The sequence below is a fragment of the Triturus cristatus genome, chromosome 2_2, assembly GCF_964204655.1.
Source record: "Triturus cristatus chromosome 2_2, aTriCri1.1, whole genome shotgun sequence".
Lineage (NCBI taxonomy): Eukaryota > Metazoa > Chordata > Amphibia > Caudata > Salamandridae > Triturus > Triturus cristatus.
In genome coordinates, this window is record NC_140582.1 from 850,827,229 (window position 1) to 850,850,153 (window position 22,925).

Genomic DNA, 22,925 nt, shown 5'->3' on the forward strand with positions numbered 1-22,925 from the left:
TTCAGCTAACAGTTAATCCAAAAGGCTGTCACTTGCATCGCTGTCACTATCTGCATTCCCCTCTCCCTCCTTTTTCTTTTCCTTTCTCCTTCTCCCCACATCATTTCCCGCACTTGTTATGGCAGGGTATAATCTCGCTCCCTCAATCATGTGTAGTCTACATCTCTTTTGTTGGTCATCCCATCTAGTGTCTGCGTATGCACACATCGCTTTCTTCATCCTCCTTTGATATTTGTCTTTTTACTTTACATACACTGCATGTTCCAATGCATTAAGTACTTCAAACTGTGTCGGTCTGGATAATGGTTTTATTGCAAAAAATATTCTTCTCAAATGGTCGATTATTCTCGAATTGAAAGTACTGTAGCATGGAAACATTAATGCACCCTCTTTCTCTGTGACCTTCTGCCAATTCTTAAGCCAGATAATAGTACAGAGCCCAACACTAGCCGCCATATAATGAGCTGGCGTATCCTCTGGTGGAGCTCCCTCACCAATTCTAGTGGGTACATCTACATCTCCTCGCACCATATCTCTTATTGCTTTAAAACATCTAATTTTTCAATCTTTTATTTCACCTTTTTCTGCTCAATCCAAATTAAATTAATGTCAAATTCTGCAGCAATACGATCACCAATAATAGCACAGAATCCAAAAGACAGTTGCAGCTAATCCCAGTGTGGAGTTACACCAATCTACCTATCCTAGCATGACACACTCTAACATCACTCTCACTCTTCGCAGCAGTTCACTCTCCTTTACAATGTTCCCCACACTCTCTCTCTCTCTCTCACTCACTTCTGATTATACTAAAACAACAACTAACAATTGTCTGCTCTGCTAAAAGAATCAATAGAATTCAATCACTCAAAGAACACACATTCACGAGTGAAACCTCGACCAGCGGGGAATCACTTAAATCAGTATAGTTTCCCTTCTGTGCAAAAGGTTCATCACACTAATTACAACTCTATATCAATCTCATGACAAACCCCACAAAACCTTAGCAGACAATTACAACACAATGTCTTCTGCACCTTTATTATATAATCTGGCATCTTAGGTCACGTTGGACCCGATAACAACTTCGACACAACTTCAACAACTTAACACCACATTCACAACTCTACTAAGACTCACTCCTCTGAAGCAGCTGTTTGAACACACGCCACTGGAGCTCTGTCTATTTTCCATGTCACGATCCTGGATTCTAGACTAGGGCCACTGGGGTTGGGGTCTAGGCTGTTCTAGATTAGATCCTATCTCCCTCTACTTCAGGAGCTAACCATCCGGCACTGTTACCAGCTGCTAGAGCTTGGGCACACGTAAGCATTTCATCTCCAATCCGATGACATTGATAGCAGCTTGAGAGGTAAGAAGGAGAGAACAATCACTTTGAATTTTCAGTACAGTGTAATCAATCTGCCCACATAATAATCCACTCAACAACTAAATCTGAGTTTAGTAGGATTTAATGATAAGTTTAGAAACAAATCAATATAGACCAGCCTCAACATTATTGTATAGAAGTATAGTACAAACAAAATGAGTCAAAATCTCCTAGATAATACAAAGCAGACCACTAACTCTATGATGGCAATGCAAATGTTCAGGAAAAAGAATTGAGTACCAAACTGCAACAAATGATTCTCCAAAGTAAGCCTGAGCAAGCTATCTCTCCGTACACTGCCTGCAAGGGGCAACCCTAGACTACGAAGCCTTTAGTAAAGGTGAAATCAGAAAGGTATCAGCTGTCGGAGTTTTCAGTAGAAGGCACTCCGACCATGGGTCACATAGCATAAAGCCACACAAGCAGACACATAGATCTGCTCCATGTGAAGTCCTAAGATATCTCTCTTGTCCCTCTCTAAGTTACAGCATAAATATCAATTGTATTCAAGGAGGTAGGCAATCCCACATGACGTTCTTATACTGGCACCACCTTTCTCACATCGATAAGTTGCAACTTCATTTGTCATTGGTCATTCTACTCCTCCACAAGAATTTGCCTCCTTGCTCGTTACTTTGTCTCTCCTTGCAAAACTTTGTCTTCTCATACCTTGCAATGTAACATAACAAAACCCTTCTATGCTAAGTAATGAGGCTTTGTCCACACCTACAGTGGAAAAAAAATACAAGCAAATACATTCTACATTGAAGGTTAAATACAAATTGCATGTTAAACTTTAAACATGACCTGTTTCTCAAGGCTGACTCTTGTCAATTTAGCAGTGCACAGGGTTACAGAATACGTGCAAATTTCTACACATATAATAGATGCAGCTTCTAAACTCATTAATAAATCATTCCAAATGCACCTGCATGGAAATAGTTCTTGTTGCACGTATACATGTTCAAACATTAGTCTACACATACACATTCTATTTTATTAACCTCACAATGAGACACATTTTACGTTAACTTCTCCTTTCACATTAATATGAAAATGTCACATAGACCTTTATTAGTCACATTCCATACACATAATTCTACAAATGGAGTTCTTTAAATATGCATTACTTCATTTTCCGTAGTAACAGTAATCACACAGAATATATTCGAGCACTGACTATGCATGATTATGGTGTACTCCGACGGTATTGTGGAACGGGATCAAAATTACACTTCTCCATCCCCAACCCATCCAGGACTGAGATAGTTTACCTCCTAGTCTCTGTTACCTTCCAACAAAAAGCCATCAACTTGTCAGTAACCGGAAAGCACTTTTTAACATTCAATTTGCCTCAGTACATCATCACTTCTAGTGCTACGTAATCGCCTGTGCAACATTTGCACAATCTTCATGTAGCGCCAAAACTGTGATCACCTCCCTGATAGCCAGCCAACTGGTCTTTTCATAGTTCTGCCTCTTTACTTGTTCTGATCATAACTAAAGATACTGAACTTTAATGCTCAGACATTGTGCAACCTTCATTTATCCACTCCTTCCCCAACTTACCCACACAAAGCAAACCGGCTAAACCAGTACCACCTCTATATTGAATCAAGCCATGGCTTTGTGCCTAAGCTTATCACAGTCAGTATTGCTGCACCCTCCCTATGCCTCCAATGATCCCTCATTACATGCACTCTACAAACTCACATATCATTCTCTCATTTATTCTAATGACCCAAATGTTATCAGTCCCAGATCTCCCTGCTACACCATTGTGTCTGTAACCCTTCCCATTGTTCGCCCTGCTGCACTGAGTTGCCTTACCCCTTATCCCACCCTGCAACTTTTTAAATTGTTTATCGCTATGTGAATCAGTACAATATAATACTATATCTGAAGACATTGTACTAATAACTGTCAAGCATGAGCTGAATTAGAAGAAACATATTGGGCGAAAAACACTTTTTCATTGTCATCTGACAGACACAGGTCCATATCAACAGCTGATGCGCACGTGTTCTGGACAGAAAGAAAGCATTTCCACATAGATCTTGAATGAGCAAGTTCAAAGCATGGCACTGAAGGTGAGAGAGCAATCTGATGATTTGAAGTGCAGCAGCTGAATGTGGGGCTCTGCAAATTCGAGGTAGCAGCTACTTGTCATTAAAGTCCATTGTCTGTTCTACAGACTACAGGAAATGCCCACAACTGGGAAATGTGTGAAGGCAGTTATGAAGGGCAAGGCATACAAGGAGTATATTAATTATCCATGCATTAATGATAAGTATAATAAAAAGGTGGACATTTTAAAAGAGACACATTGAATAGGAGTAGATTTGAAACAATGACATGTAAGTAGTGGGTCGGGATTCCCCCTAACCGTCTTTGGCAGGGATCACGTCAAAAGGCAGATTCTAATAGCCATTTGACCTCCTTGTGTAGGATAAGCAAACTCTATTTAAAGAACTTGTGTATTGGGAGTATTTATTGAATATTCTCCATTGTTTTGACATGTATGTAGAGGGAGCAGGCAGGGAGATATCCTGAGGGGATACACACCAGCAGCAAATCAGAGATCTGTAGAAGGCTAAAGGGCAGATTTACGAGGAAGTGCCGCAGCATGGCAACGCAAGCCCTTTGGCTGCGCCACGCTGCGGCACTTCCAAAGCACAGGAATGCAACATATTTACAATAATATGTCACATTCCTGTGCTCTCCCCTGCTCTGGCGCACAAACTGCTGCCATGCGCCAGCGCAGGCACCCATGATTCAAGGATGCCTGCGTCATGAGGTGATTGTTTTTGTGCAGGAAGGGGCACCTTCCTGCACACATAAAAAATATCACTACAGGCATTTTCCTCTTTCAATGCGTGCTGTAGAATGCAGCACGCATTGAAAGAGGAAAAAACAAGGAGAATTGAAAACATTTCTCCTCGTTGCGCCTCCCTACGCCTCATTCACACGCATTTCCAGATTTACAATTCCTTGTAAACTTGGAAATGTGTCTTGTTCCATGGGTGTTGCGTGTGAACACCCATGGAACGCCACTTTCATGCAAAGTGCTGCGTGTAAAGGGGCCATATTTATGCAGGGTGGCTTTTCCTGTGTTTGTAAATATGGGGCAGAGTAATACACCACCAGTACGTCACAAAAGATGACGTATTGGTGGCGCAGGGAGCTTGTGAATCTGCCCCTAAATACCTACAGAGACAACATTGTCAGCCATTCATTTTATGCTCTTATGTAAATAAAAAATACCAACCACCTTTTGTGACTCTCCCACATGTTCATCTGGTCCAATGTAGTTCGATGGAGCTGGGGTAGTAGGGAAGGTCGGTAGAGACAATATTGTCTAAGGGAAGGTGCAACAACACGTGGAAAAAGTGGGTATCAGAAGAAGAAAACCAACCAGATGCCAGCAGCCTGTCAAGGAGGAGGAGAGAACTGACACCTGTAGAGTGAGGAGTGGTGGAAGGAGGAAGAGAGATCAGGCACCAATAAGAGGATGGAAAGGAGTGATAGAGGGAAGAGGGGCCAGACCCAGTTGATATGGCAGGGAGAAGGAGGCCCAACATTTGGATGCCAAGCAGGAGGGAGAGGAAGTAGATAGACATCAAATGAGTGGGTGTGGAAGGAAAAGAACATCACTAGAGGAAGAAGGGTACCAACACCCGGAGAATAAGGAGAAGAGGTGTCTGATACTTCTGGCTGACAGGAGAAAAGTTTGCCAACATCTATGGGGAAAAAGGATACAACATATAGGAGTAAGGCGGTTGCTGGGGTACAAAAAGGAACACAAGTGCCATCAGAGGGGCTGTTAATGACATACAAGAGTATATTAGATTCTTCATGTCCTCCTAACTTACAGTAGAAACAGGTGGAGGTCTTCCTGTCCAAGGCAGAAATTATTGACAATACTGGTCGAGGGGCCACTACAGCTGAAGGAATAAAATCAAACTTTATTTATTTATTTACTTGTTTATTTAGTTATGGCATTTATAGAGCATTACCCTAGCTATGAGGCAGTGGGGCGCTTTACATATAAAAATGCAGTTACAGTTGAAGCTCTTTAAAACTCATTCAAGGTGAATAAGCGTAAGTGAGACTTAGCTACATAATTTTTAGTTAGGACTTTGAGACTGTGCTCTATTGTTATATATGTTATGTTATGTTACTGTCCATTTGTAGAGCGCACATCCACCAGGCGGTCTCTTGGCGCTAGGTAACCAGTCAATTTCAACCTCCCATTTGTAATGAGCCTGTCTAAAAAGCAGTGTTTTCAGGAGTTTCCTAAATGTAGCAAGATCCAATGAGGCCTTTAGGTCCAAAGGCAAGCTATTCCATACACGGGGGCGATAACGGTAAACCTACGCCCGCCTATCCTTTGGGGTTTCCAGGGCGGAGTTGTCAAGAGGTGCAAGTTACTAGATCTTAAAGCTCTGGTTGGACAGTAATAATCCTAGACTTCACAAAAGCAGGGTAGTTCAGGTACAGGGACTTAAAAACCATGCAACATGCTTTAAACATTGATCTCTGTACAACTGGCAACCAATAAAGGTCCATCATCGCCTGGGAGATGTGGCAACGTTTGGGCAGGGTGTACATCTGCCGAGCAGCCTGATTTTGAATTAGCTGAAGCCTGCGCTGGAGAATTTTAGGAAGGCCCAAGTAAATTGTGTTAGCGTAATCTAATCTAGACATGACTAGAACTATGATTACTTGGATTAAAGCCTCCTTGGTAAGAATTGTTTTTATCTTTTTTATACGAGGTAGCTGGCAGAAGCAAGCAGAAGTCACAGCTACTACCTGCTGCGTAAACGAAAGTTCTGCATCTATTATGACACCCAAGCTTTTTACAGCTTTTTTGGGGGTGTGGGGAGAGCCCATCTCGCTAGGCCAGAACGAGGGACACCAATAGTTCACCTTACTTCTTGTGAGAATTATCTCCATTTTATCAGGATTCAGCTTCAGATGATTGCTGTTCATCCGATCTCGGATGAACCATATAGTATCCGGAAACGAGTGGCGAGATGAAGGGCTGTCATTAATCGCAATTAAATAATAGTTACATGTCGTCTGCATAATTAAAGATATTGATTTCTTTATATTTGAGGGCATTTATCAGGGGGCAAATGTAGATATTAAAAAGATTGGGGGACAGCGAAGATCCTTGAGGAACCCTGCAACTCTCTGTAGACGAGTAAGGAGGTAACCTGACTGATTGAGATCTGTCGCTCAAGAAGGAGAGAAGCCAGTTCAATGCTGAGTCTCGGAGGCCCATGGCCCTGATCCGGTCGTCCAAAATAATATGGTTGACCGTATCAAAGGCCGCAGACAAGTCCAATAACACCAAGACTTCGGTGTTGCCATTATCTACCTCTTTTTGCTTGTCATCAACAACAGACATCATCACTGCTTCTTTTGAGTGTGCTGGTCGAAATCCTGCTTGAGCAGGATCCAAGAAGCCTGACTCTTCGATGAATAGACATAGATGTCATGCTATATGGGCATCGAGTAATTTAGCAAAATAGAGTAAAAGCGAGATAGGCCTGAAGTTTTTCATATCCGTAGGATCAGCACCAGCTTTCTTTATAATTGGAATAATGAATGACAGTGTACTTACCCTAGAAATAGTTGCTTGTCATCTCTGCTCTGCACACCCTTCCTTCTGCTGCTCTACTAGCATCAATGGCTGTGGATGTTTGACAAGGTGGGAGGTCTTCTTCCTCGGACTTATCATTATCTGGATATAGCTGTAGTCCTCTCCTCGTTCGGTGGTATGTAGAACAGCACAACAAGCCCTGACAACTGTCTCTTGTGGAGACATCATCCAACATCAGATTTCGATGGCATGTTTAGAAATTAGGTATTCGTGGTGTACAATTCTATAATTTGCCTCACAGATGACGATCTCCAAGGTCTTCTTTTGACAGCCAATCATACAGGGCACAACGTTGGAACACATAGGAATCAAGTGCACTGCCTGGGTGTGGGGCCACCACGTTTGTTATAAGACACCTTGAATTGCATTCAAAGAATGCTGTTTTTTACTGTTTTTAAATTGGTAATCTAGATCTGATGGAGGATATATCATTACATAGGTTTAATCAATGGAACCAATTGTGCTATGTGATCAGATTTCACCATGGCGTCCTGCCAGCCCTGCCTTGTGCGTATGTGAGAAGGAAATGTGAATATGTATTCTAGATAAAAGGGGGATCAAGGAATGCGATGAACTCATATGAAAGTGCACTTTGTGATATATTACCTGCTACTGCAGCTAAGCTTTGGTACCTATCAGAGTCAAGTAGATATAATGACCACTTGACCTATACGTGAGTAGCTCACTATTAAGAGGTTTTCTATTTGAAATTGTTTTTATTTTATCTATTAAGTCCAAAAACACCTACCCGCTTAACCTATACTTACCATTAATATCATCCTCAAATTGTTGAAATATGGTACCATATTTTCTAAGAATCTTTTACTTTCACCTCCCTCTCCTTTGTTGGGTTCCCAGAATGTCCATTTTGCACACCACTTCAAATGGATCTGCCATGGCGAGATAATTGTGCTGCATTCTGGGCCTCCTTTTATCTTCTCAACCTGATTACCTCCTGCTTCTATTTGGTGTCAAATTGCACATTCTAAAGGCCCATTCTCCGAATGTTTGCTAATTATGAATGATTCGTACTTCTATAGTTTGCAAATTGCTATTTGGGAATCTCAATTTAAAAAACAATACCAATAGAGTATTGATTAGATTCAAATACTGAAAGCATTGATTGCACATTATAAATACTACGTTTTGCAACCAGTAACCACTTTGTGACTGATTATCGATTTGCAAAAATGGTTTGTACGTCTGGCGTGCGGTTCCTAATGTCACCGGAAACAACTATAGCTATGAAAGTGTCTTTTATTGATATACTCTGTTTCCTGGTCTTTACAAATATATCAAGCATCATTCATTAATACTTTTTTATTTAATTTTTCTTTATCTACATTCAATAGTCCTAAATTAATTATTTCTGATTGCTTAACTTTTTCTAGAAAATCCATCCAGTCAATGAGCTCATGAAATATACGAAAATGGGTTGTGCAATCGTATCCAGTCAATAGCTACTTAAAATAATGATCAAATCAAGTCTAACCCTTTCACAAACAATCCATACCCAATAAACTTTTTAACATTATTCAGATGTGTATATTTTTCTAAAATTGAAATTATCCAGACCTACAAAACACTGCACAACCAAGGACCGGCCTACATCATCCACTGCCTGAACCACCAGACAACTAAGGGGCATGTGTATCAAATTCTCTATTTACGATACACAAATAGCGATTTTTTTTGAGAATCGCTATTTGGGAATCGCAAACGAGATGTAAGTAAAAATTCGCAAATTGTTAGCGATTCCTTGGCATTCCTTAATTGCGATTAGCAAATTGCGAATCGTAATTAAGGAATACCTTCCCATTCATTCCTATGGGCCAGGAGGCCCATAGGAATGAATGGGAAGACATTCTCAATTAACGATTCGCAATTAGAGAATCGCAAATAGAGAATAATTTCAAGGGTGCAAAGGTGTCATAAGGACACCCTGATGCACCCTTGAAATGAGCATGTGGCACACATACATGCCCTAAGGGCATGTATGTGCGCCACATGGCACTTTGAATAATGCCAAAAAGTGCATCTTTCAAAGAAATCGCAAATTACCACCAAATTGAAGTTGGAATTTGCAATTCCTTAAATGCAATCGCAAAATAGAGAATCGCAAATTTGCGATTCTCTAATTTGCGATGCCCTTTTCCCGTTCGCAAACGGGCCGATTCTGAGAATATAGCCGAGTGTCTTTTCCGAGTAGGTATTGAAAGTAGCTAAGAGGATGTTGTTGATATGTAAAGAAATATGTAACCAATGAAAATGAGTACTGTATAGAATATTAATAGCACTGTATAATTGCACTTTTTTTTGATAAGTCGGTAAAAATAGAAAAATTTTCTTTTATTTTAGATTTGATGAAAATTATTTTAGTCCTGAAGAAGGTGGAAAGATTAAGAATATCACCGAAACGCTGCGTCGACTTTTAATTATGATGTTTTTTAATTATGAGGATTAGTTTCTTTTTGTGATCATTATAGAGTGTAACCCATTTTGGGAGGTATAGATACATTGTATAAATTATTTTTTATAATATGTAATAAATGATTTTGATTTTAATCAATAAGTTTCCCGAAAAGGTTTACTTAGTGCATATATAAGATACAGTGTTTTTCAAAATAGATCGTTAGATTGATATTATACAACAATCCTTTGTTTTTGTTTTTGTTTTAAGAATATTAATTAAGCTCATGAATATTTTTTGACACTTGGTTAAGGATAACACCATAGGCTTTCTTGATTGAAAATAGGGACTTTTTGTGTTTTTTCGATTATTGGTACCCCGTCCCTTTGTGTGGTGCACATTGGGGTAACTCCCCTCTTAATTTTGAATTCTTTCTGTGCAGGTAGATGGAACTCCTGTAGGCTTGCAGTGCAGTCTGCGCTTTCTTGAAACATGCACAAAGACTAGTGCTCTCGAAGTTAACCTTGGTAAAAAAAAGCTCCTTTAATTTGACCACAATCCCAAGTCAAGCTCATATGATCCAGCCTAATTGGAAATTGTCTCCACGTAAGGGGAGACTTGGAGTTGATATTTAATCAGGGTTTGTAGTGGGCCGGATGTTCCAGGCTAGGCAAGTGTGCTGTATGGCCTTGGCCAGGTGTCTTGTTAGATTTTGTTGACTTTACAAAGGCTGTTAAATGTTGACTCAGAAGAAGGCTTATCAGGCAAAGATTCTGCCAATTCTGATTTCTGGGACTAAAGTCTGGCTCTTAGGATGGAAAGTAATTCTCGACTTGTTGGAGGCTCCTACCTGGAGACATGAGCTGGGCCTCCATAATTCAGTGTCATGAGGCCATAAAACTGAAATTATCCTTGAGTTGCTCCTGACATGCTGTTTTGGCACGTCTTTTAAGCTGGTAGTATTGTCTAGCGCAGGTAGCATCTTGTACCACTCACCTGCTGCTAGAAATAGACCTTCCATTGTATGTGGTTTGTTTTTAAACAATTCTATTCTCATCTATTATTTGCCTCCATTTGCACTTTAGATTTACTTGTATCACCAAAATTGCCTGACTTCCAACTAGGGTTCGGGAAACGTTTATTATTTTAACTTTTAGAACCTTCTTTTAATTTTCTGGGGAACGACTATAGCTTATCCTAATTTCGTTTGTTGTGTTAACCATGTAATCTGTTTTGACAGTTTCAGGTCGCTCACCTAGCAGCCATACTGATTCTTGGCTCCACAAAATTAATGCAGCTAAGCCTTTATTGTGCCAGCTCCTTTGGCTGCCGACCTATGCTAGGATCAAAAGTAAAGTGATATGCAATGTGCTTAAATCCGTCTTTGGTTCGGCCCCTACATTTTTTAGCTGCCACCATGTTTCTTACAATCAACACACGCTATCAGCCCTCGAGCCTGGACTTGCTTCAGACCCCTCAGGTTCAGAAACAGCTCAGCTGCGCCATATTACTGCATTATCTTTATTCAGACGAATACCCAAAACCTAACTGTTATCCTGATTTATCTGAACAGTGTAATGCTCTTCAGTGCCCCTCCCCTAGAATCGGTACATTACACTCTGAGTGCTTGTTTGTTCCAAAAGTAACAAATAACATAACAAATATAACTCCACCCCCTTCCTAGTGTGGCACTGTAAGCCCTGGCTCTCCTCTGTCCCATACCAGTCATTGAAATCTTTCTACTTCTTCCAACAGGTGCGTTCTCTGGCTATGGAACCACACCCGACCCAGGGAACGCACTACCAGAGGTCACCCCTACATGTGTACCTCTGTTGAGCTTTGCAGAGTCTGTGGCTAAACTTCTTTCAGGTATGAACATCTCTCGTAAACCTTATGTGAACCACAGTCACTCTCCAGAGAAGCAGGACAACCAGCTCTGCATTGTTCATCGGAATGTTTTATTATGCAAAGTATTTATTAGGGGTGGGCGGAATTTGCGAAAGTGACTATTGCAAAGTATCGCGAAAATGTTAAAAATCTCCGCAAACCCACGGAAATATCGCGAAGATGCGGAAGTTTTTTTCCCGCCCATTCGTGGTATTTTCTGCATGGTCGCGGCTCGCCAACTTACCCATGCGGTTGCTCGCGGGCGCGGCCATCTTGTTTTCACTCTTCTCGCGGTTCATGATCGCGAGAAGAAAGACGTGATCGCGCGACCAATGACATTACTGCAGGCGCGAACTGTCGCGAGACAGCGCAAATGGCTACCAACAATCCAACATCTCGTGGAGAACGCGACCGGATCGGGAAAACTTGTCGGCAAACGCAAGGATTCAGGTAAGGCGATCGCGCGTGCGTGAGAATGTATTATTTTACAGCGCGAGCAAGAAACAAATTATCGCTAAGCTGCAGAATGCGGAAATTTTGACATTTTGTCAAATTATCGCAATTTCCGCGAGCGGAACGGAAATTTAGCCCAGGCCTAGTATTTATATCTCTTTCGCGAAATTCCACTACGCGTTCCAATTTTTTTTTTTAAACAACTAGATGACGCCATTGCAGGTTTATATGGGGCTAAAGGCGGGCACGGCGTGAAATACAGTTCATCAAGTTTCCTTACTATCAAGGAGGGCTTCAGCTCCCTGACTTTAAGCTCTATATTTGGGCTGCATTTGCTGGACGCTTTCGCAATTTGTTGACAGTTGGTAATCATAATTCCACAGCTTTCTATTATCGTTTTGCGATTGGACTGGATAGCAGACAGTTTTATACAGATTGGGTGATCCCAACTATTTCAAAAGCATTCGATTTAAGGTTATTAAAGATAAAGTTTATATATGACGTGAGATCTCATCCAAATATTTTCTACCACTTATGCATTTGGATATGCCCTTGTGGGATAACCCAACGCATTCGTATATATTTCATGATTCAATTGGCAACATATGGGCTAGTTTTTAGTTTGAGCCATTAGGACACCGTTATGATTTAAAGGGATTCCGTACATTTGTAGGGTTGCAAATTTCCTATGAACTTCCCACCATTATTTTTTTAAATATTTACATATTAGGCACTATTTTTGGTGCATTTTAGGTTTAAGGCACATGTAGGTTTTGACTCACTTTTTTGTCTCTATCGTGCATCTAAAAGGTCACTAATATGCACCATCTTTCAAAGTTTTTGTCAATACAGAATCAACAATAGCCCCAAACTTGCTGTGAAATAGAGTAATCTCCTCTCTGAGGATATAGTCCCTTCTGAAATCCTGGCTACATTAGAGACCATAGAGGGTTCAGTACACTCTATTAATTTAAGATAACAACAAATTAAAACTTTATGTATGTGATATTACACCCCAGACAGAATAATGAGGTGGGCTGGGGATGATAGTGGGTATAAGACAAAGAGTCCTAAATGCGGATTTGCGGCAGCATATATTTTACATATGTTTGTTGCTTACCCAAAACAGGGGGAGTTCTGGGATGCTGTGAATCAGGTTATCGGCATGGTATCTGCTATGATGCCACACAAAAGGATGATGGCCGGAATGTTGACCATTGTCAAACATTCACCTCCAGTCACAGATCTGAGATTAATCCATTGTTACTTTGCTCGCCACGCCATTCCAGTTTGGATTTAGCCATATGCAAATCAGCCTTGACCCTGTTCCCCATGAGAATAGACCAGCCCGAACTGCCAGACTAGGTCCTCCCCGGACCGGAAACAAACATCCTGGAACCGGTTTCAGGGCATCACCCCTCATCAGCCAGGCTAGCTTGAAACAGGTGGCGTAGCAAGCACGGGACCCAAGTCTGGGCATACCCTTCCCACTTAGAATGAAATTGCAACACAAAAAGATGATGGACAGAATGCTGAACATTGTCAAACATTCACCCCCAGTCACATATCTAATTTTAATCTATCGTTATTTTGCTCGCCACACCATTCCAGTTTGGGCCCAGCCATATGCAAATATGCCTTGACCCTGTTCCCCATAGGAACTGTCCATCCCGAACTGCCAGGCCAGGTGATCCACAGTTCACGCACAAGGAGAATATGCTAGGGTGTAGGGGTAGAAGCAGACCTGGGATTAAAATGACTCTTATCTATTGCTATTGTGTCGGCCAGGCTTTATACTGCCAGGGCATAAACCTCTCTGTCACCTTCTAGGGTAGACAAGCGGTGGGCAATAATTAGGCAAATTTATAAGAGTGAACTTGCACTGGCTAAGTCTAGGGCCTTTGCTCTATCAATGAATTTGAACATATATGGGCCAGGTTTAGTTGGGATCCACATGGTGATCTGTATTTTCTTTTTATCTCGAATTAGTCTGTCTGTATCATTTCACTATTTGTGTTTATATAAAGGTTTTGGTTTGGTTGTATTTTGAAAAGCTGTGATCTAGCCATGCTGGAACTACTTGCTGTCTCTGCCCAGGTTTACTTTATTGTATGTCTAATGTGTGCTGTTATTTGGCATCCTGAACACTTGAAAGGTATTTGAATGTAAGGTTAGGGTAACCCCTTGCCTAATGTATTAAATCAACATGTGATTTGAATTAGACGATCTGTGATCATGTTTACATTATATGCTAATTAAATATATATAGTGTAAAAGGTCCCTCACCAGTCGACCAGATATTCCTCTTTAATGGGAGTGCCATTCTGCCAAATTAAGACATGGCCATGATGCCTCAGTCTCCTGCACAGGGGCAATTTCCAGTGCTTCCGTTTTAATTATTAATGCTAACCATGGAGTGGGAGGATTTCCAGTTTTCTTTGTTTTCTCTCCTCGTCCCTCAGTGACTTCAAAAGTAAGTAAGAACTCACAACATATAAAGCACTATAGACAAAAATAGCAAAGATCTAATGCGTACAAGCAAGACCTAGGAGATGAGAGTTGTAGTCCCTATTTCCTCACTTTTCAGGAACCTCGCTTCAAGAGAATTACAACCAAGACCTCATATTTGAAAAAATTTAGATGCCCACTTTAAGAAGGCTTGTGATCTTGTGAGAGAAGGCTGTACCTTTTTACTGAGGCAGAATGACCCTACCACAAACTATTGTCTAAGGGGACACAGCTCCTTCCTTTGACCCAATCTTTGTTTCCCTTTTAGAAAGAGACTCTGAAAGGGTTTAGATGATTCCATGATGACGGTTTTGGATACATTTTTCAATGTGGTTCCCCGCTTAACCCAGATTTTCACATGGTGAATGAGCTTAGGAGAATGGCCACACAAATACAGCTCTCTCAGCCAGACATAGAAGATTCATTCTTCTCAGGAAAGTTGTGGAGTGCCCATCAAGATCTTTGGGCTTGCGGCTGATGAGATGATCCAAGGCCCACCATTCCTAACTAAACCTCAGCAGACAGTAAACAGAGTGCACATCTTAAATTAACTTATGAAAGTTGAATTGAAGTGTTGTGTTCTGCTGAGCACCATTGTGGTTTTGATAGGGCCAACATTGGGAGCTGTGCCTCTTGCAAGACTTCAAGTGGGCCCAATTTCTTCCAGTTGTAAATTTCTTACAAGAATCAGGAGAAAGGTATTTCATTCTCCAATATGGCTAATGGCCAAGATGGGCATTAGGGACAATTTTGATGTATCATCCTGCCCTCTATCCTTCACATTTAGTGATGCCTGGAGCAGCTACAGGTAAGCAAAATTCTCATCCGCTCTTCATCTTCCTAAATCTTTTATGCTTCCTTTTCCTGATTTTGTCAGCATCATCTTAATAAATAGAAATTGAGACACAGTTGGTATCCCACTGTAAACTTTAGAAGTTTTAATTTTTGTTGGTTCAATCACTTCAAGATGATTGTTATTGTGAGCCTCAGCGATGACCAGCTTTATAAGTATTGTTAAGCAATATTGGACCTGAAAGTTGCTAATTCGTCCATTCCAAAAATCACTGCCCGTGGTTATGCTTTTCTTGGTGCAGCAATTTGTGGTAATTTTCCTGCCTTATCTTCAGTATTTTGTCTTCCCTCAATGTCTTCACCAAAATTGTGAAACCTGTGATACCACGAAGAACCTCAGATTCATACACTTTCATTATGACACAGGTCGTAGATCGATTGAGAGTAGACATCAACCACTTTTCCTCCAGGAGACCTTCAGCTTTGTGATAAAAAAAAAATCTATTTCTGTGCCTATCAACCCACAGGTTTTAATGATGTTTGGAAAATGGCTGAACTTGACATCTATGTCGTTTCCACCATATTGTATGATGATACAAAGAAGTTTAAATTTTCCCTACTTGTCAACATTTCCCTTCAGAACCTTTGCTATTATTATCGGTCTACTGTCATGACCAACACAGACGATATATCCAGGATTATTGGTCTTTTGCCATCTGCAGGACCTGTGATGAGATCATTAATAATAGGCCTCACATCTAAAGTCAAAATGACTTTGATCTCCAAAGCCAGAGGCGAGGCAGTTGTCAGCTTCAGTGCCAACAATAGCAGACCCCACAAATATCTTAAATGCTGCATACACCTAGCCACAGCCAAAGCCTCACGCTCTGTAACAGAATTACATTTCTCTGCTCCATTCACAGGCATCAAGAGAAATGCTATAATCTTCTCTACACCCTCTACAACTTGTGATAACATAGCTATCAAACCTTTGAGACTGGCATCAGTAGGTAATACAGTTCATTTGCACGTACCAAAATGCTCCAAGGTTAGCATTCTACTAATAGCTGCTTTGACCAATTTAAATGCTATCTCACAATCCTCTGTCCAGACAAACAACTCTCCGTTTTTGAGTAAACTCTTGGACCATGCTTGCAGAGTTGGCTATGAAATTAGAGCAGAATTCCGCTAACCGCAAAAATTATCTTACTTCATCTCTTGGTGTAGTGGCATCAATGATGCTCCTTGCTCGTTCCAGCTTAGGGCTCATTCCCACCCCTGAAATTGTGTGGCCTAAATATGTGACAATAGTGACATTAAACTTGCACTTGTTTCGTTTTAAGGTTAACCCAGAATATTGAAAAACGTCCAAGCACTTGTTCTGAGATCTTATCCTGATCATCCCTGTCCTTTCTTAAAACCAATATATCATACTTGAATAAAATAACTTGGGGTAATACCAACAAGTAAGATTTTCAAGCAGCAGCAGAGGACAAGCCAAAGGGCATCCTCAGGAAATGGTAAGCATTTAACGGTGCCTCAATTGATGTAAGATGTTTAGAATCAGCATGGAGAGGTTCTTGATAATTGGCAGAAGTTACAGCCATAATCCTTATGTTTTTTCCATCTTCCTTGGGAGCCAGAACAATTGGGGCCATTCTGAGGATTCGTTTTCTTCAATGACCTCAAAATCTCCAATTTCTGAAGTTCCATTTTGAGTGTGTCTATCATCAAGCTTGGCACACTCCTGACTACATACACACTGCACAGCATTTTTCTTTAATATGATTTGTGCTCAAACCCCCTCCAGCAGTCCCAGATCTTTTCCAAACATCTTTGGAAACCTTTGAACCATGTCACACCCATCACCATCATTGGGCGGTAACAGTTAGGCCTGAGCATTATACCCATGTCATCCTGATGACGCCATCCCAGAAAGTTATCACCCCTCTTGGCAGCACAGATCTTGCCAACTGTTTTGCTGTCATTATATTGGATTGACTTCAATTATATATCAAAACCAAGGCGAGTCGCATCAAAGCAGGACAGTACAAGATGCAGCACTACATACATTTACAGAAAATGAAGTAGTCAGATAATAAAGTAAAGAAAAATAGAACCAGTAGGTAGATAAGTGATATAAGATATATAGAGAAGAGCAGCTCAATTAGAGTACAAGGTACATGGTTACAGATATATAACAACATACATTTCATTGCAGGTCAGCTAGACAGAACAGAGACTTTAGAGTTGGTGTCAACAAATATGGAGGAGCACATAGCTTGCCTGTTTAGGGCATTTACAAACATGAGATGATGAGCATAAAGTTACAGAACAGATGACTCACGCCTTTGCAGTTCAAGGGCATTTGGTGGTGGCAAAGTAGTTGTCAAGGGATTTCCAGACAGAGATGTTACACACTATCCATGGGGAGCATAGGAGGGAGGGTGGGGGGGGGTTGCTGTCTGCACCTCTCAGGAAGGAGACCCAGTTTAACCAGGAGTGAAAAGAGGTGGCTGCTCTGTTTTTCCAATTAGGGAGAACTGATTTACAGGCAGCGGTTAGGAGGATATCTATCAGGAGGCTATCGTTATGGGATTTGATTTTTGGGTCAAGGAATCCTTGGATTGGGGCTAGGAAATTCCTTTCTAGCTGGACTCCACGCAGGGTGTGTATGAAATTGAATACAGAATCCCAAAATGGAGATACCGCACTGTAGTGAAAGAGAAGGTGGGGAAGGTCACCTGTTGGATTGTTACAATTCCAGCAAGATAGGTTTTCCCTGAATGAGAGCTTGTGGAGTCGGGCGGAGTCCAGAAAGTCCTGTGCAGGAGCCAGAATTTTGTCTGGGAGAGGAAGGGGGATATTTTGTAGGAGACAACTGACTTCTATATTGGGTGCCAGGACTCCAGCGTGACAGTCTCAGAGGAGTCCTATTTTCTCTTAAGCCCCAAGGCCAAGTTAGTAGATTTTGGTTTTAAGACGTGATAGAACTTGGAGGCTTGGTGACCGGATTTATTGAAGGTCAGGATTGATTTGAGATGAGAGGACTCTCTAAATAGGAGTTTGATTTTGGATAAACAGACTTTAAGTTTAAGGAAGTCATAAAGGTCTAAGTAGGTTGAGGTGAAGATGTAATTCCCTAAATGAGATTGGGAACTGTTGAAATCCAAGATATTTTAAGAAATGAGTGCCCTTATAGGCCCAGTGTGACCAAAAAGCAGGTACACATATGATTCTAATTTTGGGATTACTCCATGGGGAGATCATGTTAGATTGGGAGATCTGGGTCTCAAGGAGCCGGCCAATTTCCACAAGGGCTCTTTTGGTATTGTTAAAAATATATTTTCCATAAGCAGGGGGATTTGGAGTGATGGTCAGTAGGGAGATAGGGTGGAGCTCGCCTAGTAGTTCTCTTTCAATTAATAACCAAGTGGGGTGTAATGCAGCGTTTGGGAGAACCAGAGGGAACCCTGTCCTGCAAGAAATGCAGTTTGGTAGTTTTGTAGGTTAACACCCCCAAGATGAACAGCCAGACGAAGATTTTTAATATAGATTGTAGGGCGTTTATTTTTCCAGATAAACTTGTTTAGTAATCTATCAGTCTTGTGGTAGAACTCTTCTGATAGGACTAACGGCAACATATTTGTGAGGTAATTGATTATAGGGGTGATCATCATTTTGAGTGCCTCCATATGACTCCACCACGAAAGGAATTGATTCCAGCTCTCTTGTAGAGATTCTATCTTCTTCAGCGTTGGGGCCTCGTTATGGTGTAAGGATTCTAGTATGTCTGAGATGAACTTAAGACTCAAGTATTTAATGAACTTAGGTTGCCAGGGTAGGCCTGTATTCTCGAAGAGGGCGCTGTAGCAAAGGTTATTTACATCAAGAATTTCAGATTTTTCCTTATTACGTTTATAATTTGAAACACAGGCATACTTTTCTATGGTCTGTATTAAGGCGGGAATTGAATGTGAAGCCTTTTCGGTCATTATTAAAATATCGGCGGCATAGGACGCAAGTTTCACAGTGGAGTTATTAAAAGTGACACCATGAATGTGGGGCTTAGCTCTGATCTTGTGGAGTAAGGGTTCCAGGCTTAGGATGAATAGGGATCAGGAGAGGGGACATGCCTGTTTCGTACCTCTTTCTAGATTGAACGCTGATTAGAGAAGGCCCCCGTATCTTACTATAGCCGACGGGCTTCTACAGAGCAATATGACCATTTTAGTGAAGGATTCCCCTAAGTTAAATCTCAATAAGGACTCATGGAGGAACGTCCAGGAGACCCTATTGAATGCTTTTTCAGTATCAAGGGCAACCACTACTGTTTCAGTGGAAGCCTTTTTGGCCCTTTCAATGATGTGATATAGGAGTCGGGTGTTGTCATTTGATAACCTATTCTTCATAGAGCCCACACATGAGTGAACAATCAGTCGAAGGAGGGGAGGTTTGAGTCTCTTACATAGGATCTTGGTGTAGATCTTTGTATCCAGGTTAATTTGGGAAATTGGCCTATAATTCTTTACCTGTGTTGGGTCTTTACCGTTTTTTGGGTTTACGACTATAGTGGCTTCACTAGTTGTGCCAGAAATGGCTCCAGAGTCAGAAAAGTTTTGGTAGAGGGCCTAAAGAGTTGGTTTGAGTAAATGAGCAAATGTTTTGGCAAAGATAGCTGTGTAGCCATCTGGGCCTGGGGTTTGATGGGGTTTCAAAGAGCATATTGAAGAGTCAAGCTCTTTAATCCAGATTGTGGTGCTAAGGGCCAGCTTCTCTTGCTCAGAGATGGTCGGAAGGGGGATGTCATTAAGGTAGGCTGCACAGGAGGATGCAGACATTTGAATCATCTTTGTATATGGATTGGTAGAAATCTTTGAGAATTTCTAATCTTTCTTGTGGTCTAATGTGGGTGACATTTGATTTGTCTGTGAGGGAGTTGATCCCCTTGTGGTTCTGTTTGTGTTTTAAGTAGTAGGCGAGGATTTTTCCAGCTCTACTCACCTCGCAAAGTTTTAAACTTGTATAGTTTTTATTAGTGAGGGTGGAGAGGGTTTGGGGGTCGGAATCGGAGATGTGGACAGTCTCCAGTGCTTTAATGTCTTTTTCTAGGTCCATCAAGTCTTTATTATGATTCTTATTAATTTTGGATTGAATGTTTATGAGGGCACCCTTAACAGTAGCCTTCAGAGCGTCCCAATCATTGGAAGGGTGAGGTCTCAGCAATTGGATTGTGTTTCAAGTAGTTTATTATGGTCTTTACAGTCACCTCCCGAGAGGCAGCGTCTTTGATTTATTTGTCATTGAATCTCTAAATTTTGCTAGGTGTTCTCACGTTTGCACCGGTAAGAGAGAGGGTTATAGCTGAGTGGTCGGAGATAAGTCTCGTCAGTATGTCTGTCTGGTCAATTAGGTGGACCCGGGTTTGGAGATCAATTGATTGTCTATTCTAGGGTAAGGCTTGTGAGGAAAGGAGAAAAAGGTTTAGTCCCTATTGTTGGGGTGTTGGAATCTCCATCTATGAAGTAGATCGAATCTAGCGCATAGTTTGTGGAGTGACTTTAGGGACCTAGAAGGTTGAACGGGGGCTTGGACTGCCTGTCAATGGTTACATCTAAAGGGAGATTGAGGTCACCACCCAAGGTAATGAGGTCGTGGCTTGGTATTTGAGGGGGAGGGGGAAGGTCAAGGAGTTCCAGAAATCCGGGTTGTCGGAGTCCGGACCATATATGTTAAGAACATGAAACTGGCAGGAGTTTTTAGCGAACTTTGAAGTGTGATTCAGTGGACAGGCCTGAGTTGTTAGAGATCAAGGTGGCAACACCTCCCTTCCTACACTCCATAGAGGAGCAGAGGACGTCTTCAATCAAACTCCTCACAAAACCCACAAGACCCCCATGGGTAGTTTTTGTATCCTGTAATAGGATTCCATGAGGTTTCAATTTAAATAGATATTTTTCAATGTTTTTACATTTAAATAAGTGGTTAATCCCTTTCACGTTTAAAGAGACAAATTTTAAGTTACTATCCAGTGGAGAATTATTCATGGTGAGGAGGTGAGACCATGGCCCGTGGAGGCTGCCAGCAGCGAAAAGTGGTGGGCAGTGCAGGGGCAATAGGTGTGCGTCACAGGAGACACCGCAGAGCCTGTCACAGAACAGAGCTACTGCAGTGTTTGTATCAATGCATAACAGAAAAAGTGTAAAGTGTTGTCACGGGGCAGTACAAAGTCACTATAAAGTGCAATGAAAGCGCAGATTGTTAATGTAAATGGACCCCATTCTATAGTCTCGGAGAAAAGCAGAAACAGATTTATTCACATGTTTCCTAGCTTTCTCAATCTGTGGACAAAAATGATTGGACCAGTTCCACTTCTGCCTTTGGCATATGTTAGAATACAAAGGCAGTTTTGGGATAACGTGAAAACAATTCTGCAAAGGTGTCCTTCATAAGCATTTCCAGACCTACCCCAGTCAAAGTGCCTAGGTCATTGCCACCACAGTGCACTATTATGAGGTCAGGGTGTTGGATATGCATAAAGGTTTTTACCAATGGCATGAATTGGTGCCACTTTAACCCTCTCTGTCCAATCCATTTAATGTCTACATTTGGCAAACCTAGGTCTTTGTGAATGCCTTTGTTTTCTGCATACCTTTGGCTCCAGAAAATATAGCTGTGTCACACAATCCACACTCTAAGCATCTTGAAGGGAGGTCTGGATGCAGTCAGATAGTCTCTGTAAATGAAATGGCAGTTTGAAAAGTAAGATTTTTCTAAAATGGTGGCTAAGATGCAGTTTTGAAAAAAGACAAGAAATCACTGGTTGTTTGACAACCTTCCACACTGAAAGGTAGGGTGCATGTTTCTGTTTTTTAAACGCATGATTCTTATTGGTTAACAAAAAGTGTGTGAAAGAAACATTATATATGATAAGCTGATATGTTGAAAAGTCAAGCACACTTGCTGTTTTGATTAGCAACATTGTGTGCTGCACTTGTGACCTGTGTGCTCAGTTCAGTGTTCCATGACCTGTTGCTTTGGTAACAGGTAGAAGGCAGATTGGGGGTAGGGTTCAAATGTATGTTATTTGGAAAGGGTTGAAATGTTTAACCAATAGAAATGTGTGTTTGCTTTTGAATTTATGTGGGAAGGAATGTGATTTGATGTTTACATGTATATGTGTGGAAAATGAGAGGGACACTTTGCCATTCTTTGGTTTTGCTGACAGGTGCACAGTGCAGAGATTCTGTATAATAAAATCTGGTGTGTGACTGATATACTTCTTAATCTACAAAACAACTTGAAAGGTAAGTTATTTAATTGTGAGGGGATGCATGTAGACTATTTTGATTTTAATCAGACTAGTGTATTTCTCCTGCTAAAGTGCAGGGAGTACTTTTTTTGTCTACAATCTTATTGACAGTGTGTGTGCATGTAGAAACCATTCCGTGATAAGCATTTGTGTTTTTCATGTGTTTGCAGACAGATAATTGTGCTGTTTTGATATTTTGGTACAATTAGAAATCAGTCATTGTTTATGAATTTGCAAAATGAGTCATGTTTCTACACTAAAATGTAGTACTCGTAGATTAAGAAATGTGTTTTGGTAAACTCCTAGGGATAGTGTTGTTTGTCTAGAATCACACTGTGAGTCAGTGTGCATTTGGGTAACCATTGTGAGAGAAGCATTTGGTAACATCATGTGTTTGCTGACAGAGGACTGTTGTAAAACCTGTCATGTTGTCATGTTTTAGTAGCATTAGAAGCCAGTCTTTGCTTATGCATTGATAAAATGAGTCAGGCATTGACAGTGAAGT

General features: G+C 41.1%; 1 long non-coding RNA gene across 5 annotated transcripts in view; it reads left to right on the forward strand.

The window, feature by feature from the left end:
- The window catches only part of LOC146862874 (uncharacterized), a 218,352-nt gene that overhangs the window by 11,233 nt on the left and 184,194 nt on the right, over positions 1-22,925 (forward strand). The window contains exon 5 of one of the 5 annotated variants that reach the window (XR_014978522.1): positions 3,380-3,480. The exons of 3 other annotated variants lie outside the window; for them this stretch is intronic. This is a non-coding gene — a long non-coding RNA (uncharacterized LOC146862874). Of the gene's footprint in view, positions 1-3,379; positions 3,481-9,416; positions 9,618-22,925 lie in introns of those variants that run through there. One more of the 5 variants, XR_014978523.1, reaches the window with a different exon arrangement.